We start from the raw sequence: 24,698 nt of genomic DNA on the forward strand, positions 1-24,698 counted from the left end.
CACAGAGTGATAGCGAGGATGTCCCCCTCCCCAATGCCCAGCCGGCCAAGAGACTAATTTCAGAATTGTCTTCTGAGTCTCCTGGAGCCTCGGAAAAGAGGGGAAGAGCTGAGAGCTACTCAGACAGTTCATCTGTGGAGGAGCCCAGAGTCTTCCCCTCCAATTCGCCTAATGAAGTCTCTTTTTTAACTATAGCTCTGCAATCAACCCCTAAGGACTCAAAGCTCAATGCCACCCTGCGTCAGAGGCCAACTCCTAGAGTCCGAAAGGGAAATGGAGCTCAACCCCGTCATCTCTCACCCATGAGAATGAAGGAAGAGCTCCATTCACAAGAAATCCACTAACTGCTGTGTTTTTAAACATTTGAAATCCCCCTTTTTTTAGTCTTTTAAGATGTCATACCTGCAAATTTTAACCATACTCATGACACTCACCTTCTCAACTATCAATGTGAGGAGTGTGAAGTCGAGAGTTAGAGCCCAGATTGTTTTATCCTTTCTTAACTCTTTTAAGTCTGTGTTTTTAATACAGGAATGCGGCCTACCATTTTTAAAACACTACAGAGAATGGGAGGAGTTATGGCCACAAACGTCGATATGGAGCGGCTCAAATGAAAACAAAAATGATGGAGTGGCCATTTTAATAAAAAACCCTCTAGTCTTGAAGGGCAGCACTGTGGTGAGAGATGGTCGGGCACTTTTAACACACTTGACTTTTATGGGGAAGGATTTTAACGTCTTAAATATTTATGGCTTTAATGACAAGAACGACAGGTATGACCTTTTAGAAGACCTGCAGCCCCACATGCTAGGCAGGGCACCTTTAGTTGTAGGGGGGGATTTTAATTGTATTTTAAGCAGGAACGACAGGAGAAGAATAGGGGACGATTTTAAAGTGGACAAGACTTCAGTTTTACTTCAAAGCATATGCAGTGATTTTAGACTTGTGGACTGTTTTAAAACCATGCATCCCAGAGAGGAGGGCTTCACCTGGTTCAGTAGTGATGGCACCCGAGCCTCTCGCATAGACTACATTTTATCACGTGATTGCCCACCAACCGATGCTAGATTGGAACCTGTTTTCTTTTCTGATCACGCAATTCTTTCCTGCACCCTTTCACTCTCTTCCGGTGTGACGGCAGGAAGTGGTCTGTGGAAGCTCAATTGCTCCCTGTTAGAAGACAGGGAGCTAGTTAGGCTGTACAGGGAGCAATACCGAGAGTGGCAGACCCTTCAAGACTTTTACGATACACGTGCACAGTGGTGGGAAATGGTGAAGGGAAAGACAAAGACGTTTTACAGACAGGCAGGGAAAAGAAAGAAAAAGAGGGACAACAGACGCATGTTGGGACTGCAGAAACGGCTTCAGAGGTATTTTAAACTAATCCAACATGGAATGGATTTTAATGAAGAGATAAAACAAATTAAAACAGAGATGTCGGTTTTAGCAGAAATTAATAGCAAAGGTGTGATTTTAAGAAGCAAGGAAAGGGAAATCAGGAAGGAGAGAAGTGCACAAGATCTTTTTTAAGAAAGTGATCTTAGACCTGGAACGAGCCCATGTTGTGACTCCAAGTGGAAAACTGAGACGAAGCGTGATGAAGAACCAAAGGAAATCAAAGAAAAGGAGTGCCAGACCTGCACTTGTTCCTAGGAAGCAGATACACAGCACTACACATCGCAACCGCCACAGCCCCATCCAGAAACCCCAAGACCGCAGCAATGACACGGTTCTGGATGGGGTCCTACCTCAGAAAACTTAAGATCTTACCCACAAGTCTCAAAGTACCAGTGTCTTTTAACCTGCCACCAGCCTATGCTTTTATCCAGTCATTTTTAAGGCATTTTAACCTTGAGCAGGAGGAGTTGCAGGTTTTAACCACTCACCGCTCTCTCATTTCTGTTGTGCAGGAGCGGGAACCAGTGAGTCCAGTGCGCGGGCTTGCATTCGGCGAGCCCTCAACAGTTTGGCGCAACGTGAACCATCCAGCTCTTCCAAACAGACTCCGGGACCTGTCATGGATGGTGGCTCATGAGATCCTCCCAGTCAGGTCCGTAATGCACTCCCGGGGCATGTCGGCGCACTCAACTTGCCCCCGACCAGGTTGTGGCGCGCCTGAGTCGGTAAGGCATCTGCTCTGGGAGTGCAGCGCTGCCGTAGAACAGTGGGCAACGGCCGGCTCCTTGCAATTCCCGTACTTGCCAGCAAGGGAGGTCCTCACACCACAGCTGGTGCTGTACGGGGTGAGCCAAGGAAATCAGATACCAGCACGTACATTTGCCAAACAGTGGCTCACCCTAGCCGCCATCAAAGACGCCATATGGACCTCCAGAAACTTGCTGGCAAGAAAGCACATGCAGATCCCCCCCGTGGCTGTGATCCGGATGGCCGCAGCAACGGTCCAAACGGCCAGAGCTGCAGGCGGCGGGCCTAGGACACAGCCACAAAGAAGAATCGCCTCTGTGCCCATTCGGACGGAGGAGCCGGAGCCACACAAGGAAAGTTCAAGGCAGCGGCGGCCTGACCCTCCGGGTGAGGTTGGTGGGAAGGAGCTACAGGGTGAGGGTCTCCTCTGAGCGCCTGGACAAGATCCCGAGAGACCAAATCTGTTTGGGGGAGCTGAATGAGTTCCCCTTTGATAGGGACTCACTACACTCCTGCACAAAGTGGACTTGGAGAAGAGCTTTTATTATCCATTTATTTTTTGTGAGTTTTATTTTAACAAATGCACTCCGCTTTGAAGACATTTTAACAGAGACACTCACTGACATGGACAAGCTGAAAACCATTTTATACCTTTAATTTATGACGTTATCTGTAATGCATTTTAAACACTTTTTTTAAATGTTGTTTTACAGAGAACATTTATCTATTTATTGACGTGTTGTATTTTAAAAGGTAACTTGGAATTGACATATTATGAATCATGTTTGAATTGAGTGTCAATAAAATTTTTCTCAAAAGAAAAAAAAATCTGTTCTTATCAGTTTAATATCTGATATGTCCCCTATAAGGGGGCAACATATTAAATGGATTTTTAGCACCGGGAGCTGAGACGAGGGGCTTGCTCCGTCCACTCCACGCATCGACCCGGTATTGCAGTGCCTCCGGGGGCGGTGCACCCTTCTCCTGCCTTGTGTAAAACCAAAATACTGACCCAAACGCAGAGGTTCGTCGCTCTGCCGGACGCCGGCCCGAAAAAGGCGCCAGTCGAGGGGGGGCGGCCAGCTGAAGCCTCGAAGAAGGCAGCGAGATTTGCACTTTATGATTGGCAGACGACGAGGGGATATTTGGGACCGGCATGGCTGTTAAATGTGCCCTGCACTTCCCCTCCCTTTCTCCCACTCGTCATCGAGAGCCCGAGTATTTCGGATGCTCGGTAGCCTGTGTCCAAAAGCCAGGCCTTCATTTCTCCGATTGGATAGAGCCTCTCAGAAGGTGGGGAGGGGACACTGCGGCGCCTCCGTAGGCCCGGCACGGTTGGCCAACACGGTGGAGGAACCGCAGCGTAGAAAGGATACAAGAAACTAAAACACCTCAAATGAAGCAAGAAAACCTGCTACAACTGCTAAATCGGTGAATAAAACACACTTACCTTCTCGTCTTTGGTCTGGTCAAGGTGGCAGTCCGGCAGAGGACAGGTAGGCAGTCCTCGGGACCAATGAATTCCTTGTTGCAAAAGTTTTTCAGCTACGGCAAAGTTGAAATTTTATTCACAAGGAATGAGGTGAATCTCCTCCCAGAAAAGCTGGTGACACAAAACGAAGCCCCAAACCGGCAAAGGTTTTAACCAGAAAGAGGAGGCCATTGCAGTCTTGGCCAAAAGGCCGAGAAGCGATCGGCCACATTTCCCCTCCCTTTCTCTCACTCGTCATCGAGAGGCTACAAGAGCCCGAGTCGTTCGGTAGCCTCTGTCCAAAAGCCAGGCCTTCGTCTCTCCGCAGCCCGATTGGATAGAGCCTGCCATGACCTGGGGAGGGGTAGGGGAACGGGCGTGGCCTGGTACTTGGGACTCGAGAGGCAGAGTGAGGCTTACCGTGAGGGTAGTGGCCGGGACGACTAGGCTGTCGGCGGCTCTGGAGGAGGGGCCCGTACTTACTCGGGTTTCTCTTCATAACGTACAAGTCTTTCGCCTTTTACTAAAGACTTCCGTGGAGAGGGACGCCAATGAGTTAAAACTATTTTTGGCAGGCTCTGCCGTGTGGCCGAGCCTCGTGCGTTTGTGAAAAGGAAATAAAACGCCGCCCCCGGCAAGGTTGAGCGGTGCGACGAGGCGCGCTCGGGAGGAGGTGCTGAGACTCAGCCGTTGTTATGCGCAGTTGAAACCACTGCGCCACGGCAGGGGGAGAACTGCTCCGGGAGGTGGGCGCTGGAAGCAACCAGCGGGGGTTATCGCTTCTCGGCCTTTTGGCTAAGATTGAGTAAGAGGAGGATCTGTTGACAGTCTACAATGACATCGTCAGCTAACTCACAGCAGGTGCATGCCGTGCTGAAAAATACGCTTAGGTTTGTGTGGAACAGTACCGACGAGTTAATGGAGAGAAAGATTTTTGGACAAGCCATTCTGTTTGGAGCTCTGTGCCTCAAGATTGACGACCTTCTGTGTCTGCAGAAAAACGCCACGGACAAGTATTACGACGTCACGTTTTACACCGTTACCAAGATGGAGGAGGTGAAAGGATTAGCACTTCGATTGGCAGACGGATTGCTGAAAAACTTCAGGGTGCTCAGCCTGTGTCGTACTGGTGAGCGCATTGTGACTGTGCACATTTACAACCCTTGGGTGTCAGAGGAAGCAACCAGGTATTTTCTTGCCAGGTACGTGACTGTGTTAACAAGTATGGGAGACATTAAGGATGTGCTGGGGATATGGACCGGAAAACGGCAATTCCGGGTCATGCTGAAGGAAGACCCGAATGGTTGTGATGGTTTTTGCCATCCCCCCACTACCTTCACCATTGGCTCCCATAGAGGTTTCCTAGTCTATGGGGGTCAGCCGCTGTACTGCAGGCAATGTGCTTCATATGGACACCTGGCAAGGTCTTGCAGACAGGTGCGGTGCAGAAACTGTGATAGTTTGGGACACACCATGAGAAATTGTGATCAGCCAAAAAAATGTAGTTTATGTGGGCTGGAAGGACATTTATTTGGGCATTGCCCAGAAGTGGGGTCTTCGTATGCACGTGCTGCCAGACGGGAGTCGGTGGCCCCAGGTGCGCAACACAGGGATGGACCCGCATGTGACGACCCACGCTCCACATCCTTAAGAGCAATTGAGGACGTAATTGCCGAGCTCACGGGAGGAGTGGTGGAGACAAAGGGGGCAGATGCACCGGAGGTGGTGTCAGTCCAGGCAGAGAGCGAGGACGCCTGGGGGAAGCAGGGGGGGGAAGCTGAGAGTTTGGAGGAGGCTTCTTCTGTTATTGAGTGGGTCGCGGGGAAGAAAGGAGGAAAAAGTAAGAGAAAGAGGGCAAAGACGAGCTTGTTGCTTTCACCACCATCCTCTCCTCTGCTCGTTGAGGCGAACAGGTTTGGGGTACTTGTTTCTGAGGTTTGGGAAGAAATGCAGGAGGGAAAGGAGACTGGACAGGTGCATGAGATCACTGACAATGCGGCAAAGGAGGGGGGCAGCGCTGCGGCAGCTGTGGACGATTGCCTGGAGAGTGAGGAAGCTGGGGAGGCGTTAACCCAGAAAGGCATGACTGCATCGTCCAGTAGTAAGGTTCCAGCTAGCGGTGTCCCAGGAGAGCCTCCCTGCATAGCTGTATTCTCCTCGGATGCTCCTCCTGCCCCGAGAAGCTGCCCCGTACTCTCAGAAGATAGCCCTTCCAGTTCAGAGTGCTCTTTCCCACTGAAGGAGCCAGATGAGGAGGACTTTCTGCCATGATTGGTGGAAAGAGCAACGTGAGTGAGCATACTGTTTTGGGCTCCTTTTTTTCTGTCACTTCCTCCATTTTTCTTTTTTTTGCATAGTCTGTCTTTATTTCATATATTAACTATAAATGTGAGGGGGTTGAGAAATGCATCAAAGAGAGCAGTAGTTTTTTCTCATTTAAGTTCAGTGGATTTTTCTTTGTGCCTCTTGCAAGAGGTCCACCTAAAGACTGTGGAGGATGTGAAGGGGTTCACAAAAGAGTGGGTTAAAGGGGACTCTAGATGGAGCATTGGGGGTGTTCACTCATCTGGGGTGGGGACGTTAAGTGGGAATGTGGAAGTTAAAATAGTCGGGAGTTTTTCTGTGATACAGGGGAGGGTTTTGGTCACAGATGTTGACTGGAAGGGTAAGAGTTTAAGAGTGGTAAATATATATGCCCATGCTGCACCAAAAGAACGAAATGAGCTATTTCTTAAGTTAGACACCGTTTTCATGACCAATCGTCATGTAATCGTTGGAGGTGATTTCAACTCTCCTAGTGAGGGCAAAAACATGGGAGTTAACTTCCATAGTTTGGTAAAAAAGTACAGTTTAGTTGATAGTTTTAGGAGTTTTAACTCTGATGACCCTGGTTTCACATGGGGAAACAGTAGAGGGGCACGGAGTAGAATAGATTATATTTTTTGTCCGTTAGATTTTCAGGTGTTTGAGGCACAAGTGTCACCTGTTTTCTACTCAGATCACAACATGCTCTCTGTTGTATTAAACCTGAAGGTGACATGTTTTGGGAAAGGGTACTGGAAATTGAATAACAGTATTCTTGGAGCCCGGCAGTTTAGGGTAGGGTTCAGGAGTTTCTTCAAGGAGTGCATTAAAATGAAGATGTTTTATGGTAATGTATCTGGATGGTGGGAAAGCACAAAGGTCCGTATTAAACATTACATACAGGTGTACTCAAAAGAATCCAGAAAAGCGGAGTTTAAAGAATATTATCAATTGCAAAAATCAATAGAAAATTTAATGGCACAACAAAACACTGGTGAGCGCATAGATGAGGAATTATTGAAACGCTGGCAAAACGAGCAGAGGCTATTTTTTCATAAGAGGGCTGAGGCTTATAAATTCAGGAGTCTTGATGAAAAATGGGAAAAGGATGAGAAATGTTCATCCTATTTTTTCAAGCAGTCTAAAGTACGGGCAAAGAGAAGGAGAATAGCCTCCCTTCTAAATGAACGAGGGGAGGAAATTGACGATCCGGAAGGGCTGGTAGAAATTGCTTCGGGTAATTATTCCAAGTTTTTTAGCGCAGAAATAGTAGATTATAGTAAGGGTTCACTGCTGTTGAATAATGTAGATAGCTCAATCCCCGACTATCTGAAACTAGAGTTGGATAAAGACATACAATTGGAAGAAATTTTGAAGGCGCTTCAGTCTTTAAAGAAAGGGAAGGTGCCAGGAGTGGATGGACTTACAAAAGAATTTTACTTGGTTTTCTGGGAAGATATTGGGCCTCAGTTGTTAGATTTGTTTACTTTCATTTGCACATCTGGGATAATGGGGAGCACAATGAGAGAGGGGGTGATTTCCCTGCTATATAAAAAAGGGGACGTTCGAGATATATCCAACTACAGACCCTTAACGATGTTGTGCACAGATTATAAGATTTTTAGTAAAATTCTAACAAACAGGTTGGTATCCGCCTTGGAGTTCATTATAGGACTGGATCAAACTTGTGCAGTACAAGGCAGACAGATACAATGGAATCTGCAAATGCACAGAGATGTACTAGCCTATTCCGAGGATAGAAATTTTCCCCTTATTGTGCTCAGTCTTGATCAGGAAAAAGCTTTTGATAGGGTCAATCACAAATTTTTATTTAGGATTTTGGAAAGATTTGGGTTTGGTAAAAGATTTAGAAGTTGGCTGAAGATTTTATACACAGAGGTAGGAAGTAGAGTTAATGTCAATGGCAACATGGGAGTTTTGTTTAAGCAAACCAGGGGCGTCAGGCAGGGGTGCCCTGCATCAGCCCCTTTGTATGTTGTGTTTATTGAAATTTTGGCATGTGCAATTAGAAAAAATGCTAAAATCAGGGGTCTACCGTTGCCAGGTGGGGAAACATTGGTTATATCTCAGTTTGCAGACGACACTGTATTGTATTTAGAAAATGACTTTTGTTTAAAGGAAGCTATTAATGTTATTGAAGTGTTCTCGAGTGCTTCAGGGTCTAGGATTAATAAAGGGAAGTCACTGATTAAATATCTGGGAAGGTGGAAGGATAGGAATGACAAGCCATATGGGCTTGCCCTGTGCGCGGGGCCGATGACATTATTGGGTATATCCTTTGGTAATAAGGATGATGTTGAAAGTAATTGGGAGGTAAGATTAGCTAAAGTGCTATCAAAGCTCAACATGTGGAAATTGAGAAAACTGTCATTCAGTGGCAAAGTCCTAGCTATAAAAGCCGATATATTGCCAGCCTTACTTCATGTGGCATGTGTTTTTCCCATGACGGCAATGATTTGCTTAAAGTTGCAAAGGATGTTGTTTAATTTCATGTGGGGAGGGTATGAATATATTAAAAGAGAAATAATGTACCAGCCCATTGAGAGAGGAGGTAAAGACATGCCAAATGTCAGGTTGAAGTTGAACGTGATTTTTTTTTCAAATATCTGTAAAATAACTATGTCACCTCCAAAACATAAATGTCACTCTTTAATGAAATTTTGGCTTGCTATGCATTTGAGGCCCTTAGGGGTAGCATGGGATAACAGGTCTCCCAAAGCTGAGGTTATGCCTTTGTACTATAAAGGAATAATCAGTTGGGCAAAGAAGTACAAGGAGTGTTGGGATAGTCATTTAGTACTCAATCATAGAAAACTGTATGAGGAATTGATGGCCAGGTTCAACCCAAGAGAAACTGTTCATATTCCTTCTGAAGTATGGAAGAGAACACAGTTTAAGCAGTTGGACAATCAGTTGAAAGATTTTAATTGGTTGGTGCTTCACAGGAGATTAGCAGTAAGAAACACCTTGTTTAATCACGGCCTAACAAGAAGTAAGTACTGTCCAAGAGAGGGATGTTTGGGAAAAGAAACGGTGGAACATGCATTATTTGAGTGTTTTTTCGCACAACAAATTTGGGAGGGGTTGGGTAAAAAGTTTGTGTCTTTGAGGGATATGACATGGGAAGGGGTTCTTTACATGGAATTTAATATGGAGAGGGAGAAACTGCATAAAGTAGTGCTTCTCGTATCTATAGTAAAGTACAAGTTGTGGGAGGTAAGATGTGATGGGCTAAATGGAGGAAGCAAGTGGTCAGTGTTGGGAACTATAAAGAGCATTGAAGACTCAATAGAGAGGCGATACCAATTAGAGATCAGAAAATGGGGTATTGACTCGATCAAAGACAGATGGAAAATGATTTATGGTAATTCATAGAGGTCAACAGAAGGTGTTGTGGATTTATTATGATGGTTATGGGAGTGGTTTTGTTATGGTCTCTTCATGCATACATGCCATGCATCGTAATGGGAAAAAAAGAAAAAAAGAGAGGGCTCGAGAACTGGGTTCCATGAGTTATTGATGTATACCTTGTGTTTTGTTGATGTCGTTTTTTTTTTTTTTTTTTTTTTTACTAATTAAGGTAACAAAGGGACACTGTGTATAGAGATGCCGAGGGGGAGGATTGTTGTTTTGTGTTGGATGTGGGATTAATATAGGTGGGATGTAAGTACTGAAATGTGTGTATTGAATGTTTATGTCACAAATAAATTATATTTTCCAAAAAAAAAAAAAAAAAAAAATCTGTTCTTATCAGTTTAATATCTGATATGTCCCCTATAAGGGGGCAACATATTAAATGGATTTTTAGCACCGGGAGCTGAGACGAGGGGCTTGCTCCGTCCACTCCACGCATCGACCCGGTATTGCAGTGCCTCCGGGGGCGGTGCACCCTTCTCCTGCCTTGTGTAAAACCAAAATACTGACCCAAACGCAGAGGTTCGTCGCTCTGCCGGACGCCGGCCCGAAAAAGGCGCCAGTCGAGGGGGGGCGGCCAGCTGAAGCCTCGAAGAAGGCAGCGAGATTTGCACTTTATGATTGGCAGACGACGAGGGGATATTTGGGACCGGCATGGCTGTTAAATGTGCCCTGCACTTCCCCTCCCTTTCTCCCACTCGTCATCGAGAGCCCGAGTATTTCGGATGCTCGGTAGCCTGTGTCCAAAAGCCAGGCCTTCATTTCTCCGATTGGATAGAGCCTCTCAGAAGGTGGGGAGGGGACACTGCGGCGCCTCCGTAGGCCCGGCACGGTTGGCCAACACGGTGGAGGAACCGCAGCGTAGAAAGGATACAAGAAACTAAAACACCTCAAATGAAGCAAGAAAACCTGCTACAACTGCTAAATCGGTGAATAAAACACACTTACCTTCTCGTCTTTGGTCTGGTCAAGGTGGCAGTCCGGCAGAGGACAGGTAGGCAGTCCTCGGGACCAATGAATTCCTTGTTGCAAAAGTTTTTCAGCTACGGCAAAGTTGAAATTTTATTCACAAGGAATGAGGTGAATCTCCTCCCAGAAAAGCTGGTGACACAAAACGAAGCCCCAAACCGGCAAAGGTTTTAACCAGAAAGAGGAGGCCATTGCAGTCTTGGCCAAAAGGCCGAGAAGCGATCGGCCACATTTCCCCTCCCTTTCTCTCACTCGTCATCGAGAGGCTACAAGAGCCCGAGTCGTTCGGTAGCCTCTGTCCAAAAGCCAGGCCTTCGTCTCTCCGCAGCCCGATTGGATAGAGCCTGCCATGACCTGGGGAGGGGTAGGGGAACGGGCGTGGCCTGGTACTTGGGACTCGAGAGGCAGAGTGAGGCTTACCGTGAGGGTAGTGGCCGGGACGACTAGGCTCGTCGGCGGCTCTGGAGGAGGGGCCCGTACTTACTCGGGTTTCTCTTCATAACGTACAAGTCTTTCGCCTTTTACTAAAGACTTCCGTGGAGAGGGACGCCAATGAGTTAAAACTATTTTTGGCAGGCTCTGCCGTGTGGCCGAGCCTCGTGCGTTTGTGAAAAGGATAAAAAAACGCCGCCCCCGGCAAGGTTGAGCGGTGCGACGAGGCGCGCTCGGGAGGAGGTGCTGAGACTCAGCCGTTGTTATGCGCAGTTAAAACCACTGCGCCACGGCAGGGGGAGAACTGCTCCGGGAGGTGGGCGCTGGAAGCAACCAGCGGGGGTTATCGCTTCTCGGCCTTTTGGCTAAGATCAAGTGTAGTATCTGTTCTTATCAGTCAATGTGAGGAGTGTGAAGTCGAGAGTTAGAGCCCAGATTGTTTTATCCTTTCTTAACTCTTTTAAGTCTGATGTGTTTTTAATACAGGAATGCGGCCTACCATTTTTAAAACACTACAGAGAATGGGAGGAGTTATGGCCACAAACGTCGATATGGAGCGGCTCAAATGAAAACAAAAATGATGGAGTGGCCATTTTAATAAAAAACCCTCTAGTCTTGGTGAAGGGCAGCACTGTGGTGAGAGATGGTCGGGCACTTTTAACACACTTGACTTTTATGGGGAAGGATTTCAACGTCTTAAATATTTATGGCTTTAATGACAAGAACGACAGGTATGACCTTTTAGAAGACTTGCAGCCCCACATGCTAGGCAGGGCACCTTTAGTTGTAGGGGGGGATTTTAATTGTATTTTATGCAGGAACGATAGGAGAAGAATAGGGGACGATTTTAAAGTGGACAAGACTTCATTTTACTTCAAAGCATATGCCGTGATTTTAGACTTGTGGACTGTTTTAAAACCATGCATCCCAGAGAGGAGGGCTTCACCTGGTTCAGTAGTGATGGCACCCGAGCCTCTCGCATAGACTACATTTTATCACGTGATTGCCCACCAACCGATGCTAGATTGGAACCTGTTTTCTTTTCTGATCACGCAATTCTTTCCTGCACCCTTTCACTCTCTTCCGGTGTGACGGCAGGAAGTGGTCTGTGGAAGCTCAATTGCTCCCTGTTAGAAGACAGGGAGCTAGTTAGGCTGTACAGGGAGCAATATCGAGAGTGGCAGACCCTTCAAGACTTTTACGATACACGTGCACAGTGGTGGGAAATGGTGAAGGGAAAGACAAAGACGTTTTACAGACAGGCAGGGAAAAGAAAGAAAAAGAGGGACAACAGACGCATGTTGGGACTGCAGAAACGGCTTCAGAGGTATTTTAAACTAATCCAACATGGAATGGATTTTAATGAAGAGATAAAACAAATTAAAACAGAGATGTCGGTTTTAGCAGAAATGAACAGCAAAGGTGTGATTTTAAGAAGCAAGGAAAGGGAAATAGAGGAAGGAGAGAAGTGCACAAGATATTTTTTTAAGAAAATCGTAAATAAAGGGGGGGCCATGTTGAGACTTAAAAAAGAAAACGGGTGCACAGCTGACACAACAGAGGAAATCAAAGAAACTGTCGAACATTTTTACCGTGAACTGTACGCATACAAAACTGTTAACGGGGACACCATGACGAAGTTTTAAAATCCATTGACCAAGCAACAAACGACAACGTGCTTTTAACCCAAGATTTTACGATACCGGAATTAAACAAATGCATCAAATCTTTTAAGACAGGGAAGTCGCCGGGAGAAGACGGGCTTCCCTTGGAATTTTATCTGACATTTTGGGACATTTTAGCACCAGACTTGCTTGCTGTTTTTATGGATTTTGAACAAATGGACCGACTTCCTGACAGCTTTAGAGTAGGGATAGTGACTCTCCTTCACAAAGACAAAGACAAGACGGACTTGAAAAATTGGAGACCTATCACACTCTTAAATTTTGACTGTAAACTTTTTAGTAAACTTTTAGCCTCACGCATGTCCTTGTTTTTAGAAGATCTGATTCACCCGGATCAAGCCTGTGCCGTCCCGGGGAGGAAGATCACCGACAGCCTCGTACTGATCCGAGATACCATCTGTTACGCGAGAGACAGAAACATTCGGCTAGTAGTCCTGAATTTAGATTTTGAGAAAGCCTTTGATCGGGTCTCGCACCAGTACCTTTTCCAGGTACTGCAAAAAATGGGGTTCCCGAGAAGGTTTATAGCCTGGGTGGGACTGCTGTACCGGGAGATCAACAGCAAATTCATTGTTAACGGGCATCTGACAAGAGCAGTGGATATAAACTGCGGTGTCCGTCAGGGTTGTCCGTTATCTGCCCTCCTCTACGTTATCTGTATAGAACCACTGGCACAGACCTTGAGAAGGGACCAACGAATCCATGGGGTAGGAGTCCCAGGGAGCGGGGGACTCGAGACAAAATGTATTTTATATATGGACGACATCAACATTTTATGCACTGACCTTTTATCTGTCAACAGGACGCTGGACTTGACTGACTGGTTCGGACAGGCCTCTGGGTCAAAGCTGAACAGAAGCAAGACCCAAGCCCATTTTTATGGACCGTGGACAGCGACTGAGACGACAGGACTCCCCCTGACTGTGACCCAGACTGACCAAAAAATACTTGGGATCAGGTTTGATAGGGAGGGGGAGGGGAAAACAAATTGGGCAGACATAGTAGGGAAAGTCAGGCAGAGACTAGGGTACTGGACACTTAGAGGACTGACTTTAGAAGGAAAGGTTTTAATCATCAAAGCAGTGATTTTACCTTTGCTTTTACTCATCAGTTCTGTTTTTATCCCGCCTAGGAGAGTGATCTTAGACCTGGAACGAGCCATCTTTTATTTTTTGTGGGGCTCCAAGTGGGAAAGACTGAGACGAAGCGTGATGAAGAAGCCAAAGGAGAAAGGAGGAAAAGGAGTGCCAGACCTGCACTTGTTCCTAGGAAGCAGATACACAGCACTACACATCGCAACCGCCACAGCCCCATCCAGAAACCCCAAGACCGCAGCAATGACACGGTTCTGGATGGGGTCCTACCTCAGAAAACTTAAGATCTTACCCACAAGTCTCAAAGTACCAGTGTCTTTTAACCTGCCACCAGCCTATGCTTTTATCCAGTCATTTTTAAGGCATTTTAACCTTGAGCAGGAGGAGTTGCAGGTTTTAACCACTCACCGCTCTCTCATTTCTGTTGTGCAGGAGCGGGAACCAGTGAGTCCAGTGCGCGGGCTTGCATTCGGCGAGCCCTCAACAGTTTGGCGCAACGTGAACCATCCAGCTCTTCCAAACAGACTCCGGGACCTGTCATGGATGGTGGCTCATGAGATCCTCCCAGTCAGGTCCGTAATGCACTCCCGGGGCATGTCGGCGCACTCAACTTGCCCCCGACCAGGTTGTGGCGCGCCTGAGTCGGTAAGGCATCTGCTCTGGGAGTGCAGCGCTGCCGTAGAACAGTGGGCAACGGCCGGCTCCTTGCAATTCCCGTACTTGCCAGCAAGGGAGGTCCTCACACCACAGCTGGTGCTGTACGGGGTGAGCCAAGGAAATCAGATACCAGCACGTACATTTGCCAAACAGTGGCTCACCCTAGCCGCCATCAAAGACGCCATATGGACCTCCAGAAACTTGCTGGCAAGAAAGCACATGCAGATCCCCCCCGTGGCTGTGATCCGGATGGCCGCAGCAACGGTCCAAACGGCCAGAGCTGCAGGCGGCGGGCCTAGGACACAGCCACAAAGAAGAATCGCCTCTGTGCCCATTCGGACGGAGGAGCCGGAGCCACACAAGGAAAGTTCAAGGCAGCGGCGGCCTGACCCTCCGGGTGAGGTTGGTGGGAAGGAGCTACAGGGTGAGGGTCTCCTCTGAGCGCCTGCACAAGATCCCGAGAGTCCAAATCTGTTTGGGGGAGCTGAATGAGTTCCCCTTTGATAGGGACTCACTACACTCCTGCACAACAGTGGACTTGGAGAAGAGCTTTTATTATCCATTTATTTTTTGTGAGTTTTATTTTAACAAATGCACTCCGCTTTGAAGACTTTTAACAGACACTCACAGACATGGACAAGCTGAAAACCATTTTATACCTTTAATTTATGACGTTATCTGTAATGCATTTTAAACACTTTTTTTAAATGTTGTTTTACAGAGAACATTTATCTATTTATTGACATGTTGTATTTTAAAAGGTAACTTGGAATTGACATATTATGAATCATGTTTGAATTGAGTGTCAATAAAATTTTTCTCAAAAGAAAAAAAATCTGTTCTTATCAGTTTAATATCTGATATGTCCCCTATAAGGGGGCAACATATTAAATGGATTTTTAGCACCGGGAGCTGAGACGAGGGGCTTGCTCCGTCCACTCCACGCATCGACCCGGTATTGCAGTGCCTCCGGGGGCGGTGCACCCTTCTCCTGCCTTGTGTAAAACCAAAATACTGACCCAAACGCAGAGGTTCGTCGCTCTGCCGGACGCCGGCCCGAAAAAGGCGCCAGTCGAGGGGGGGCGGCCAGCTGAAGCCTCGAAGAAGGCAGCGAGATTTGCACTTTATGATTGGCAGACGACGAGGGGATATTTGGGACCGGCATGGCTGTTAAATGTGCCCTGCACTTCCCCTCCCTTTCTCCCACTCGTCATCGAGAGCCCGAGTATTTCGGATGCTCGGTAGCCTGTGTCCAAAAGCCAGGCCTTCATTTCTCCGATTGGATAGAGCCTCTCAGAAGGTGGGGAGGGGACACTGCGGCGCCTCCGTAGGCCCGGCACGGTTGGCCAACACGGTGGAGGAACCGCAGCGTAGAAAGGATACAAGAAACTAAAACACCTCAAATGAAGCAAGAAAACCTGCTACAACTGCTAAATCGGTGAATAAAACACACTTACCTTCTCGTCTTTGGTCTGGTCAAGGTGGCAGTCCGGCAGAGGACAGGTAGGCAGTCCTCGGGACCAATGAATTCCTTGTTGCAAAAGTTTTTCAGCTACGGCAAAGTTGAAATTTTATTCACAAGGAATGAGGTGAATCTCCTCCCAGAAAAGCTGGTGACACAAAACGAAGCCCCAAACCGGCAAAGGTTTTAACCAGAAAGAGGAGGCCATTGCAGTCTTGGCCAAAAGGCCGAGAAGCGATCGGCCACATTTCCCCTCCCTTTCTCTCACTCGTCATCGAGAGGCTACAAGAGCCCGAGTCGTTCGGTAGCCTCTGTCCAAAAGCCAGGCCTTCGTCTCTCCGCAGCCCGATTGGATAGAGCCTGCCATGACCTGGGGAGGGGTAGGGGAACGGGCGTGGCCTGGTACTTGGGACTCGAGAGGCAGAGTGAGGCTTACCGTGAGGGTAGTGGCCGGGACGACTAGGCTCGTCGGCGGCTCTGGAGGAGGGGCCCGTACTTACTCGGGTTTCTCTTCATAACGTACAAGTCTTTCGCCTTTTACTAAAGACTTCCGTGGAGAGGGACGCCAATGAGTTAAAACTATTTTTGGCAGGCTCTGCCGTGTGGCCGAGCCTCGTGCGTTTGTGAAAAGGAAATAAAACGCCGCCCCCGGCAAGGTTGAGCGGTGCGACGAGGCGCGCTCGGGAGGAGGTGCTGAGACTCAGCCGTTGTTATGCGCAGTTGAAACCACTGCGCCACGGCAGGGGGAGAACTGCTCCGGGAGGTGGGCGCTGGAAGCAACCAGCGGGGGTTATCGCTTCTCGGCCTTTTGGCTAAGATCAAGTGTAGTATCTGTTCTTATCAGTTTAATATCTGATATGTCCCCTATAAGGGGGCAACATATTAAATGGATTTTTAGCACCGGGAGCTGAGACGAGGGGCTTGCTCCGTCCACTCCACGCATCGACCCGGTATTGCAGTGCCTCCGGGGGCGGTGCACCCTTCTCCTGCCTTGTGTAAAACCAAAATACTGACCCAAACGCAGAGGTCGTCGCTCTGCCGGACGCCGGCCCGAAAAAGGCGCCAGTCGAGGGGGGGCGGCCAGCTGAAGCCTCGAAGAAGGCAGCGAGATTTGCACTTTATGATTGGCAGACGACGAGGGGATATTTGGGACCGGCATGGCTGTTAAATGTGCCCTGCACTTCCCCTCCCTTTCTCCCACTCGTCATCGAGAGCCCGAGTATTTCGGATGCTCGGTAGCCTGTGTCCAAAAGCCAGGCCTTCATTTCTCCGATTGGATAGAGCCTCTCAGAAGGTGGGGAGGGGACACTGCGGCGCCTCCGTAGGCCCGGCACGGTTGGCCAACACGGTGGAGGAACCGCAGCGTAGAAAGGATACAAGAAACTAAAACACCTCAAATGAAGCAAGAAAACCTGCTACAACTGCTAAATCGGTGAATAAAACACACTTACCTTCTCGTCTTTGGTCTGGTCAAGGTGGCAGTCCGGCAGAGGACAGGTAGGCAGTCCTCGGGACCAATGAATTCCTTGTTGCAAAAGTTTTTCAGCTACGGCAAAGTTGAAATTTTATTCACAAGGAATGAGGTGAATCTCCTCCCAGAAAAGCTGGTGACACAAAACGAAGCCCCAAACCGGCAAAGGTTTTAACCAGAAAGAGGAGGCCATTGCAGTCTTGGCCAAAAGGCCGAGAAGCGATCGGCCACATTTCCCCTCCCTTTCTCTCACTCGTCATCGAGAGGCTACAAGAGCCCGAGTCGTTCGGTAGCCTCTGTCCAAAAGCCAGGCCTTCGTCTCTCCGCAGCCCGATTGGATAGAGCCTGCCATGACCTGGGGAGGGGTAGGGGAACGGGCGTGGCCTGGTACTTGGGACTCGAGAGGCAGAGTGAGGCTTACCGTGAGGGTAGTGGCCGGGACGACTAGGCTCGTCGGCGGCTCTGGAGGAGGGGCCCGTACTTACTCGGGTTTCTCTTCATAACGTACAAGTCTTTCGCCTTTTACTAAAGACTTCCGTGGAGAGGGACGCCAATGAGTTAAAACTATTTTTGGCAGGCTCTGCCGTGTGGCCGAGCCTCGTGCGTTTGTGAAAAGGAAATAAAACGCCGCCCCCGGCAAGGTTGAGCGGTGCGACGAGGCGCGCTCGGGAGGAGGTGCTGAGACTCAGCCGTTGTTATGCGCAGTTGAAACCACTGCGCCACGGCAGGGGGAGAACTGCTCCGGGAGGTGGGCGCTGGAAGCAACCAGCGGGGGTTATCGCTTCTCGGCCTTTTGGCTAAGATCAAGTGTAGTATCTGTTCTTATCAGTTTAATATCTGATATGTCCCCTATAAGGGGGCAACATATTAAATGGATTTTTAGCACCGGGAGCTGAGACGAGGGGCTTGCTCCGTCCACTCCACGCATCGACCCGGTATTGCAGTGCCTCCGGGGGCGGTGCACCCTTCTCCTGCCTTGTGTAAAACCAAAATACTGACCCAAACGCAGAGGTCCGTCGCTCTGCCGGACGCCGGCCCGAAAAAGGCGCCAGTCGAGGGGGGGCGGCCAGCTGAAGCCTCGAAGAAGGCAGCGAGATTTGCACTTTATGATTGGCAGACGACGAGGGGATATTTGGGACCGGCATGGCTGTTAAATGTGCCCTGCACTTCCCCTCCCTTTCTCCCACTCGTCATCGAGAGCCCGAGTATTTCGGATGCTCGGTAGCCTGTGTCCAAAAGCCAGGCCTTCATTTCTCCGATTGGATAGAGCCTCTCAGAAGGTGGGGAGGGGACACTGCGGCGCCTCCGTAGGCCCGGCACGGTTGGCCAACACGGTGGAGGAACCGCAGCGTAGAAAGGATACAAGAAACTAAAACACCTCAAATGAAGCAAGAAAACCTGCTACAACTGCTAAATCGGTGAATAAAACACACTTACCTTCTCGTCTTTGGTCTGGTCAAGGTGGCAGTCCGGCAGAGGACAGGTAGGCAGTCCTCGGGACCAATGAATTCCTTGTTGCAAAAGTTTTTCAGCTACGGCAAAGTTGAAATTTTATTCACAAGGAATGAGGTGAATCTCCTCCCAGAAAAGCTGGTGACACAAAACGAAGCCCCAAACCGGCAAAGGTTTTAACCAGAAAGAGGAGGCCATTGCAGTCTTGGCCAAAAGGCCGAGAAGCGATCGGCCACATTTCCCCTCCCTTTCTCTCACTCGTCATCGAGAGGCTACAAGAGCCCGAGTCGTTCGGTAGCCTCTGTCCAAAAGCCAGGCCTTCGTCTCTCCGCAGCCCGATTGGATAGAGCCTGCCATGACCTGGGGAGGGGTAGGGGAACGGGCGTGGCCTGGTACTTGGGACTCGAGAGGCAGAGTGAGGCTTACCGTGAGGGTAGTGGCCGGGACGACTAGGCTCGTCGGCGGCTCTGGAGGAGGGGCCCGTACTTACTCGGGTTTCTCTTCATAACGTACAAGTCTTTCGCCTTTTACTAAAGACTTCCGTGGAGAGGGACGCCAATGAGTTAAAACTATTTTTGGCAGGCTCTGCCGTGTGGCCGAGCCTCGTGCGTTTGTGAAAAGGAAATAAAACGCCGCCCCCGGCAAGGTTGAGCGGTGCGACGAGGCGCGCTCGGGAGGAGGTGCTGAGACTCAGCCGTTGTTATGCGCAGTTGAAACCACTGCGCCACGGCAGGGGGAGAACTGCTCCGGGAGGTGGGCGCTGGAAGCAACCAGCGGGGGTTATCGCTTCTCGGCCTTTTGGCTAAGATCAAGTGTAGTATCTGTTCTTATCAGTTTAATATCTGATATGTCCCCTATAAGGGGGCAACATATTAAATGGATTTTTAGCACCGGGAGCTGAGACGAGGGGCTTGCTCCGTCCACTCCACGCATCGACCCGGTATTGCAGTGCCTCCGGGGGCGGTGCACCCTTCTCCTGCCTTGTGTAAAACCAAAATACTGACCCAAACGCAGAGGTCCGTCGCTCTGCCGGACGCCGGCCCGAAAAAGGCGCCAGTCGAGGGGGGGCGGCCAGCTGAAGCCTCGAAGAAGGCAGCGAGATTTGCACTTTATGATTGGCAGACGACGAGGGGATATTTGGGACCGGCATGGCTGTTAAATGTGCCCTGCACTTCCCCTCCCTTTCTCCCACTCGTCATCGAGAGCCCGAGTATTTCGGATGCTCGGTAGCCTGTGTCCAAAAGCCAGGCCTTCATTTCTCCGATTGGATAGAGCCTCTCAGAAGGTGGGGAGGGGACACTGCGGCGCCTCCGTAGGCCCGGCACGGTTGGCCAACACGGTGGAGGAACCGCAGCGTAGAAAGGATACAAGAAACTAAAACACCTCAAATGAAGCAAGAAAACCTGCTACAACTGCTAAATCGGTGAATAAAACACACTTACCTTCTCGTCTTTGGTCTGGTCAAGGTGGCAGTCCGGCAGAGGACAGGTAGGCAGTCCTCGGGACCAATGAATTCCTTGTTGCAAAAGTTTTTCAGCTACGGCAAAGTTGAAATTTTATTCACAAGGAATGAGGTGAATCTCCTCCCAGAAAAGCTGGTGACACAAAACGAAGCCCCAAACCGGCAAAGGTTTTAACCAGAAAGAGGAGGCCATTGCAGTCTTGGCCAAAAGGCCGAGAAGCGATCGGCCACATTTCCCCTCCCTTTCTCTCACTCGTCATCGAGAGGCTACAAGAGCCCGAGTCGTTCGGTAGCCTCTGTCCAAAAGCCAGGCCTTCGTCTCTCCGCAGCCCGATTGGATAGAGCCTGCCATGACCTGGGGAGGGGTAGGGGAACGGGCGTGGCCTGGTACTTGGGACTCGAGAGGCAGAGTGAGGCTTACCGTGAGGGTAGTGGCCGGGACGACTAGGCTCGTCGGCGGCTCTGGAGGAGGGGCCCGTACTTACTCGGGTTTCTCTTCATAACGTACAAGTCTTTCGCCTTTTACTAAAGACTTCCGTGGAGAGGGACGCCAATGAGTTAAAACTATTTTTGGCAGGCTCTGCCGTGTGGCCGAGCCTCGTGCGTTTGTGAAAAGGAAATAAAACGCCGCCCCCGGCAAGGTTGAGCGGTGCGACGAGGCGCGCTCGGGAGGAGGTGCTGAGACTCAGCCGTTGTTATGCGCAGTTGAAACCACTGCGCCACGGCAGGGGGAGAACTGCTCCGGGAGGTGGGCGCTGGAAGCAACCAGCGGGGGTTATCGCTTCTCGGCCTTTTGGCTAAGATCAAGTGTAGTATCTGTTCTTATCAGTTTAATATCTGATATGTCCCCTATAAGGGGGCAACATATTAAATGGATTTTTAGCACCGGGAGCTGAGACGAGGGGCTTGCTCCGTCCACTCCACGCATCGACCCGGTATTGCAGTGCCTCCGGGGGCGGTGCACCCTTCTCCTGCCTTGTGTAAAACCAAAATACTGACCCAAACGCAGAGGTCCGTCGCTCTGCCGGACGCCGGCCCGAAAAAGGCGCCAGTCGAGGGGGGGCGGCCAGCTGAAGCCTCGAAGAAGGCAGCGAGATTTGCACTTTATGATTGGCAGACGACGAGGGGATATTTGGGACCGGCATGGCTGTTAAATGTGCCCTGCACTTCCCCTCCCTTTCTCCCACTCGTCATCGAGAGCCCGAGTATTTCGGATGCTCGGTAGCCTGTGTCCAAAAGCCAGGCCTTCATTTCTCCGATTGGATAGAGCCTCTCAGAAGGTGGGGAGGGGACACTGCGGCGCCTCCGTAGGCCCGGCACGGTTGGCCAACACGGTGGAGGAACCGCAGCGTAGAAAGGATACAAGAAACTAAAACACCTCAAATGAAGCAAGAAAACCTGCTACAACTGCTAAATCGGTGAATAAAACACACTTACCTTCTCGTCTTTGGTCTGGTCAAGGTGGCAGTCCGGCAGAGGACAGGTAGGCAGTCCTCGGGACCAATGAATTCCTTGTTGCAAAAGTTTTTCAGCTACGGCAAAGTTGAAATTTTATTCACAAGGAATGAGGTGAATCTCCTCCCAGAAAAGCTGGTGACACAAAACGAAGCCCCAAACCGGCAAAGGTTTTAACCAGAAAGAGGAGGCCATTGCAGTCTTGGCCAAAAGGCCGAGAAGCGATCGGCCACATTTCCCCTCCCTTTCTCTCACTCGTCATCGAGAGGCTACAAGAGCCCGAGTCGTTCGGTAGCCTCTGTCCAAAAGCCAGGCCTTCGTCTCTCCGCAGCCCGATTGGATAGAGCCTGCCATGACCTGGGGAGGGGTAGGGGAACGGGCGTGGCCTGGTACTTGGGACTCGAGAGGCAGAGTGAGGCTTACCGTGAGGGTAGTGGCCGGGACGACTAGGCTCGTCGGCGGCTCTGGAGGAGGGGCCCGTACTTACTCGGGTTTCTCTTCATAACGTACAAGTCTTTCGCCTTTTACTAAAGACTTCCGTGGAGAGGGACGCCAATGAGTTAAAACTATTTTTGGCAGGCTCTGCCGTGTGGCCGAGCCTCGTGCGTTTGTGAAAAGGAAATAAAACGCCGCCCCCGGCAAGGTTGAGCGGTGCGACGAGGCGCGCTCGGGAGGAGGTGCTGAGACTCAGCCGTTGTTATGCGCAGTTGAAACCACTGCGCCACGGCAGGGGGAGAACTGCTCCGGGAGGTGGGCGCTGGAAGCAACCAGCGGGGGTTATCGCTTCTCGGCCTTTTGGCTAAGATCAAGTGTAGTATCTGTTCTTATCAGTTTAATATCTGATATGTCCCCTATAAGGGGGCAACATATTAAATGGATTTTTAGCACCGGGAGCTGAGACGAGGGGCTTGCTCCGTCCACTCCACGCATCGACCCGGTATTGCAGTGCCTCCGGGGGCGGTGCACCCTTCTCCTGCCTTGTGTAAAACCAAAATACTGACCCAAACGCAGAGGTCGTCGCTCTGCCGGACGCCGGCCCGAAAAAGGCGCCAGTCGAGGGGGGGCGGCCAGCTGAAGCCTCGAAGAAGGCAGCGAGATTTGCACTTTATGATTGGCAGACGACGAGGGGATATTTGGGACCGGCATGGCTGTTAAATGTGCCCTGCACTTCCCCTCCCTTTCTCCCACTCGTCATCGAGAGCCCGAGTATTTCGGATGCTCGGTAGCCTGTGTCCAAAAGCCAGGCCTTCATTTCTCCGATTGGATAGAGCCTCTCAGAAGGTGGGGAGGGGACACTGCGGCGCCTCCGTAGGCCCGGCACGGTTGGCCAACACGGTGGAGGAACCGCAGCGTAGAAAGGATACAAGAAACTAAAACACCTCAAATGAAGCAAGAAAACCTGCTACAACTGCTAAATCGGTGAATAAAACACACTTACCTTCTCGTCTTTGGTCTGGTCAAGGTGGCAGTCCGGCAGAGGACAGGTAGGCAGTCCTCGGGACCAATGAATTCCTTGTTGCAAAAGTTTTTCAGCTACGGCAAAGTTGAAATTTTATTCACAAGGAATGAGGTGAATCTCCTCCCAGAAAAGCTGGTGACACAAAACGAAGCCCCAAACCGGCAAAGGTTTTAACCAGAAAGAGGAGGCCATTGCAGTCTTGGCCAAAAGGCCGAGAAGCGATCGGCCACATTTCCCCTCCCTTTCTCTCACTCGTCATCGAGAGGCTACAAGAGCCCGAGTCGTTCGGTAGCCTCTGTCCAAAAGCCAGGCCTTCGTCTCTCCGCAGCCCGATTGGATAGAGCCTGCCATGACCTGGGGAGGGGTAGGGGAACGGGCGTGGCCTGGTACTTGGGACTCGAGAGGCAGAGTGAGGCTTACCGTGAGGGTAGTGGCCGGGACGACTAGGCTCGTCGGCGGCTCTGGAGGAGGGGCCCGTACTTACTCGGGTTTCTCTTCATAACGTACAAGTCTTTCGCCTTTTACTAAAGACTTCCGTGGAGAGGGACGCCAATGAGTTAAAACTATTTTTGGCAGGCTCTGCCGTGTGGCCGAGCCTCGTGCGTTTGTGAAAAGGAAATAAAACGCCGCCCCCGGCAAGGTTGAGCGGTGCGACGAGGCGCGCTCGGGAGGAGGTGCTGAGACTCAGCCGTTGTTATGCGCAGTTGAAACCACTGCGCCACGGCAGGGGGAGAACTGCTCCGGGAGGTGGGCGCTGGAAGCAACCAGCGGGGGTTATCGCTTCTCGGCCTTTTGGCTAAGATCAAGTGTAGTATCTGTTCTTATCAGTTTAATATCTGATATGTCCCCTATAAGGGGGCAACATATTAAATGGATTTTTAGCACCGGGAGCTGAGACGAGGGGCTTGCTCCGTCCACTCCACGCATCGACCCGGTATTGCAGTGCCTCCGGGGGCGGTGCACCCTTCTCCTGCCTTGTGTAAAACCAAAATACTGACCCAAACGCAGAGGTCGTCGCTCTGCCGGACGCCGGCCCGAAAAAGGCGCCAGTCGAGGGGGGGCGGCCAGCTGAAGCCTCGAAGAAGGCAGCGAGATTTGCACTTTATGATTGGCAGACGACGAGGGGATATTTGGGACCGGCATGGCTGTTAAATGTGCCCTGCACTTCCCCTCCCTTTCTCCCACTCGTCATCGAGAGCCCGAGTATTTCGGATGCTCGGTAGCCTGTGTCCAAAAGCCAGGCCTTCATTTCTCCGATTGGATAGAGCCTCTCAGAAGGTGGGGAGGGGACACTGCGGCGCCTCCGTAGGCCCGGCACGGTTGGCCAACACGGTGGAGGAACCGCAGCGTAGAAAGGATACAAGAAACTAAAACACCTCAAATGAAGCAAGAAAACCTGCTACAACTGCTAAATCGGTGAATAAAACACACTTACCTTCTCGTCTTTGGTCTGGTCAAGGTGGCAGTCCGGCAGAGGACAGGTAGGCAGTCCTCGGGACCAATGAATTCCTTGTTGCAAAAGTTTTTCAGCTACGGCAAAGTTGAAATTTTATTCACAAGGAATGAGGTGAATCTCCTCCCAGAAAAGCTGGTGACACAAAACGAAGCCCCAAACCGGCAAAGGTTTTAACCAGAAAGAGGAGGCCATTGCAGTCTTGGCCAAAAGGCCGAGAAGCGATCGGCCACATTTCCCCTCCCTTTCTCTCACTCGTCATCGAGAGGCTACAAGAGCCCGAGTCGTTCGG

At 50.1% G+C, this 24,698-nt stretch overlaps 16 non-coding genes and 2 pseudogenes across 16 annotated transcripts; all 18 read left to right on the top strand.

The window, feature by feature from the left end:
• Positions 1–2,949: 2,949 nt before the first annotated feature.
• LOC119883790 lies at positions 2,950–3,127 on the top strand (annotated as a pseudogene).
• Positions 3,128–4,095: 968 nt separating this feature from the next.
• On the top strand, positions 4,096–4,208 carry LOC119883865. The gene has a single exon (XR_005440820.1). It is a non-coding gene; the product is annotated as a U5 spliceosomal RNA (small nuclear RNA).
• Positions 4,209–9,649: 5,441 nt separating this feature from the next.
• On the top strand, positions 9,650–9,835 carry LOC119883801. Its single transcript, XR_005440764.1, has one exon. It is a non-coding gene; the product is annotated as a U2 spliceosomal RNA (small nuclear RNA).
• A 969-nt stretch (positions 9,836–10,804) lies between these two features.
• On the top strand, positions 10,805–10,917 carry LOC119883866. Its single transcript, XR_005440821.1, has one exon. It is a non-coding gene; the product is annotated as a U5 spliceosomal RNA (small nuclear RNA).
• Positions 10,918–11,101: 184 nt separating this feature from the next.
• LOC119883807 lies at positions 11,102–11,292 on the top strand. The gene has a single exon (XR_005440766.1). It is a non-coding gene; the product is annotated as a U2 spliceosomal RNA (small nuclear RNA).
• Positions 11,293–15,004: 3,712 nt separating this feature from the next.
• Positions 15,005–15,181, top strand: LOC119883798 (annotated as a pseudogene).
• Positions 15,182–16,150: 969 nt separating this feature from the next.
• On the top strand, positions 16,151–16,263 carry LOC119883867. The gene has a single exon (XR_005440822.1). It is a non-coding gene; the product is annotated as a U5 spliceosomal RNA (small nuclear RNA).
• A 183-nt stretch (positions 16,264–16,446) lies between these two features.
• LOC119883910 lies at positions 16,447–16,638 on the top strand. The gene has a single exon (XR_005440862.1). It is a non-coding gene; the product is annotated as a U2 spliceosomal RNA (small nuclear RNA).
• Positions 16,639–17,606: 968 nt separating this feature from the next.
• On the top strand, positions 17,607–17,719 carry LOC119883868. The gene has a single exon (XR_005440823.1). It is a non-coding gene; the product is annotated as a U5 spliceosomal RNA (small nuclear RNA).
• A 183-nt stretch (positions 17,720–17,902) lies between these two features.
• LOC119883911 lies at positions 17,903–18,094 on the top strand. Its single transcript, XR_005440863.1, has one exon. It is a non-coding gene; the product is annotated as a U2 spliceosomal RNA (small nuclear RNA).
• A 969-nt stretch (positions 18,095–19,063) lies between these two features.
• Positions 19,064–19,176, top strand: LOC119883869. The gene has a single exon (XR_005440824.1). It is a non-coding gene; the product is annotated as a U5 spliceosomal RNA (small nuclear RNA).
• A 183-nt stretch (positions 19,177–19,359) lies between these two features.
• Positions 19,360–19,551, top strand: LOC119883912. The gene has a single exon (XR_005440864.1). It is a non-coding gene; the product is annotated as a U2 spliceosomal RNA (small nuclear RNA).
• A 969-nt stretch (positions 19,552–20,520) lies between these two features.
• Positions 20,521–20,633, top strand: LOC119883870. Its single transcript, XR_005440825.1, has one exon. It is a non-coding gene; the product is annotated as a U5 spliceosomal RNA (small nuclear RNA).
• Positions 20,634–20,816: 183 nt separating this feature from the next.
• On the top strand, positions 20,817–21,008 carry LOC119883913. Its single transcript, XR_005440865.1, has one exon. It is a non-coding gene; the product is annotated as a U2 spliceosomal RNA (small nuclear RNA).
• Positions 21,009–21,977: 969 nt separating this feature from the next.
• LOC119883871 lies at positions 21,978–22,090 on the top strand. The gene has a single exon (XR_005440826.1). It is a non-coding gene; the product is annotated as a U5 spliceosomal RNA (small nuclear RNA).
• A 183-nt stretch (positions 22,091–22,273) lies between these two features.
• On the top strand, positions 22,274–22,465 carry LOC119883914. The gene has a single exon (XR_005440866.1). It is a non-coding gene; the product is annotated as a U2 spliceosomal RNA (small nuclear RNA).
• A 968-nt stretch (positions 22,466–23,433) lies between these two features.
• LOC119883872 lies at positions 23,434–23,546 on the top strand. The gene has a single exon (XR_005440827.1). It is a non-coding gene; the product is annotated as a U5 spliceosomal RNA (small nuclear RNA).
• Positions 23,547–23,729: 183 nt separating this feature from the next.
• LOC119883915 lies at positions 23,730–23,921 on the top strand. The gene has a single exon (XR_005440867.1). It is a non-coding gene; the product is annotated as a U2 spliceosomal RNA (small nuclear RNA).
• The last annotated feature ends 777 nt before the right edge of the window (positions 23,922–24,698 follow it).

The sequence above is a fragment of the Micropterus salmoides genome, unplaced genomic scaffold, assembly GCF_014851395.1.
Source record: "Micropterus salmoides isolate LMB-PRFRI ecotype aquatic unplaced genomic scaffold, ASM1485139v1 Ms_hic_scaffold_3029, whole genome shotgun sequence".
Lineage (NCBI taxonomy): Eukaryota > Metazoa > Chordata > Actinopteri > Centrarchiformes > Centrarchidae > Micropterus > Micropterus salmoides.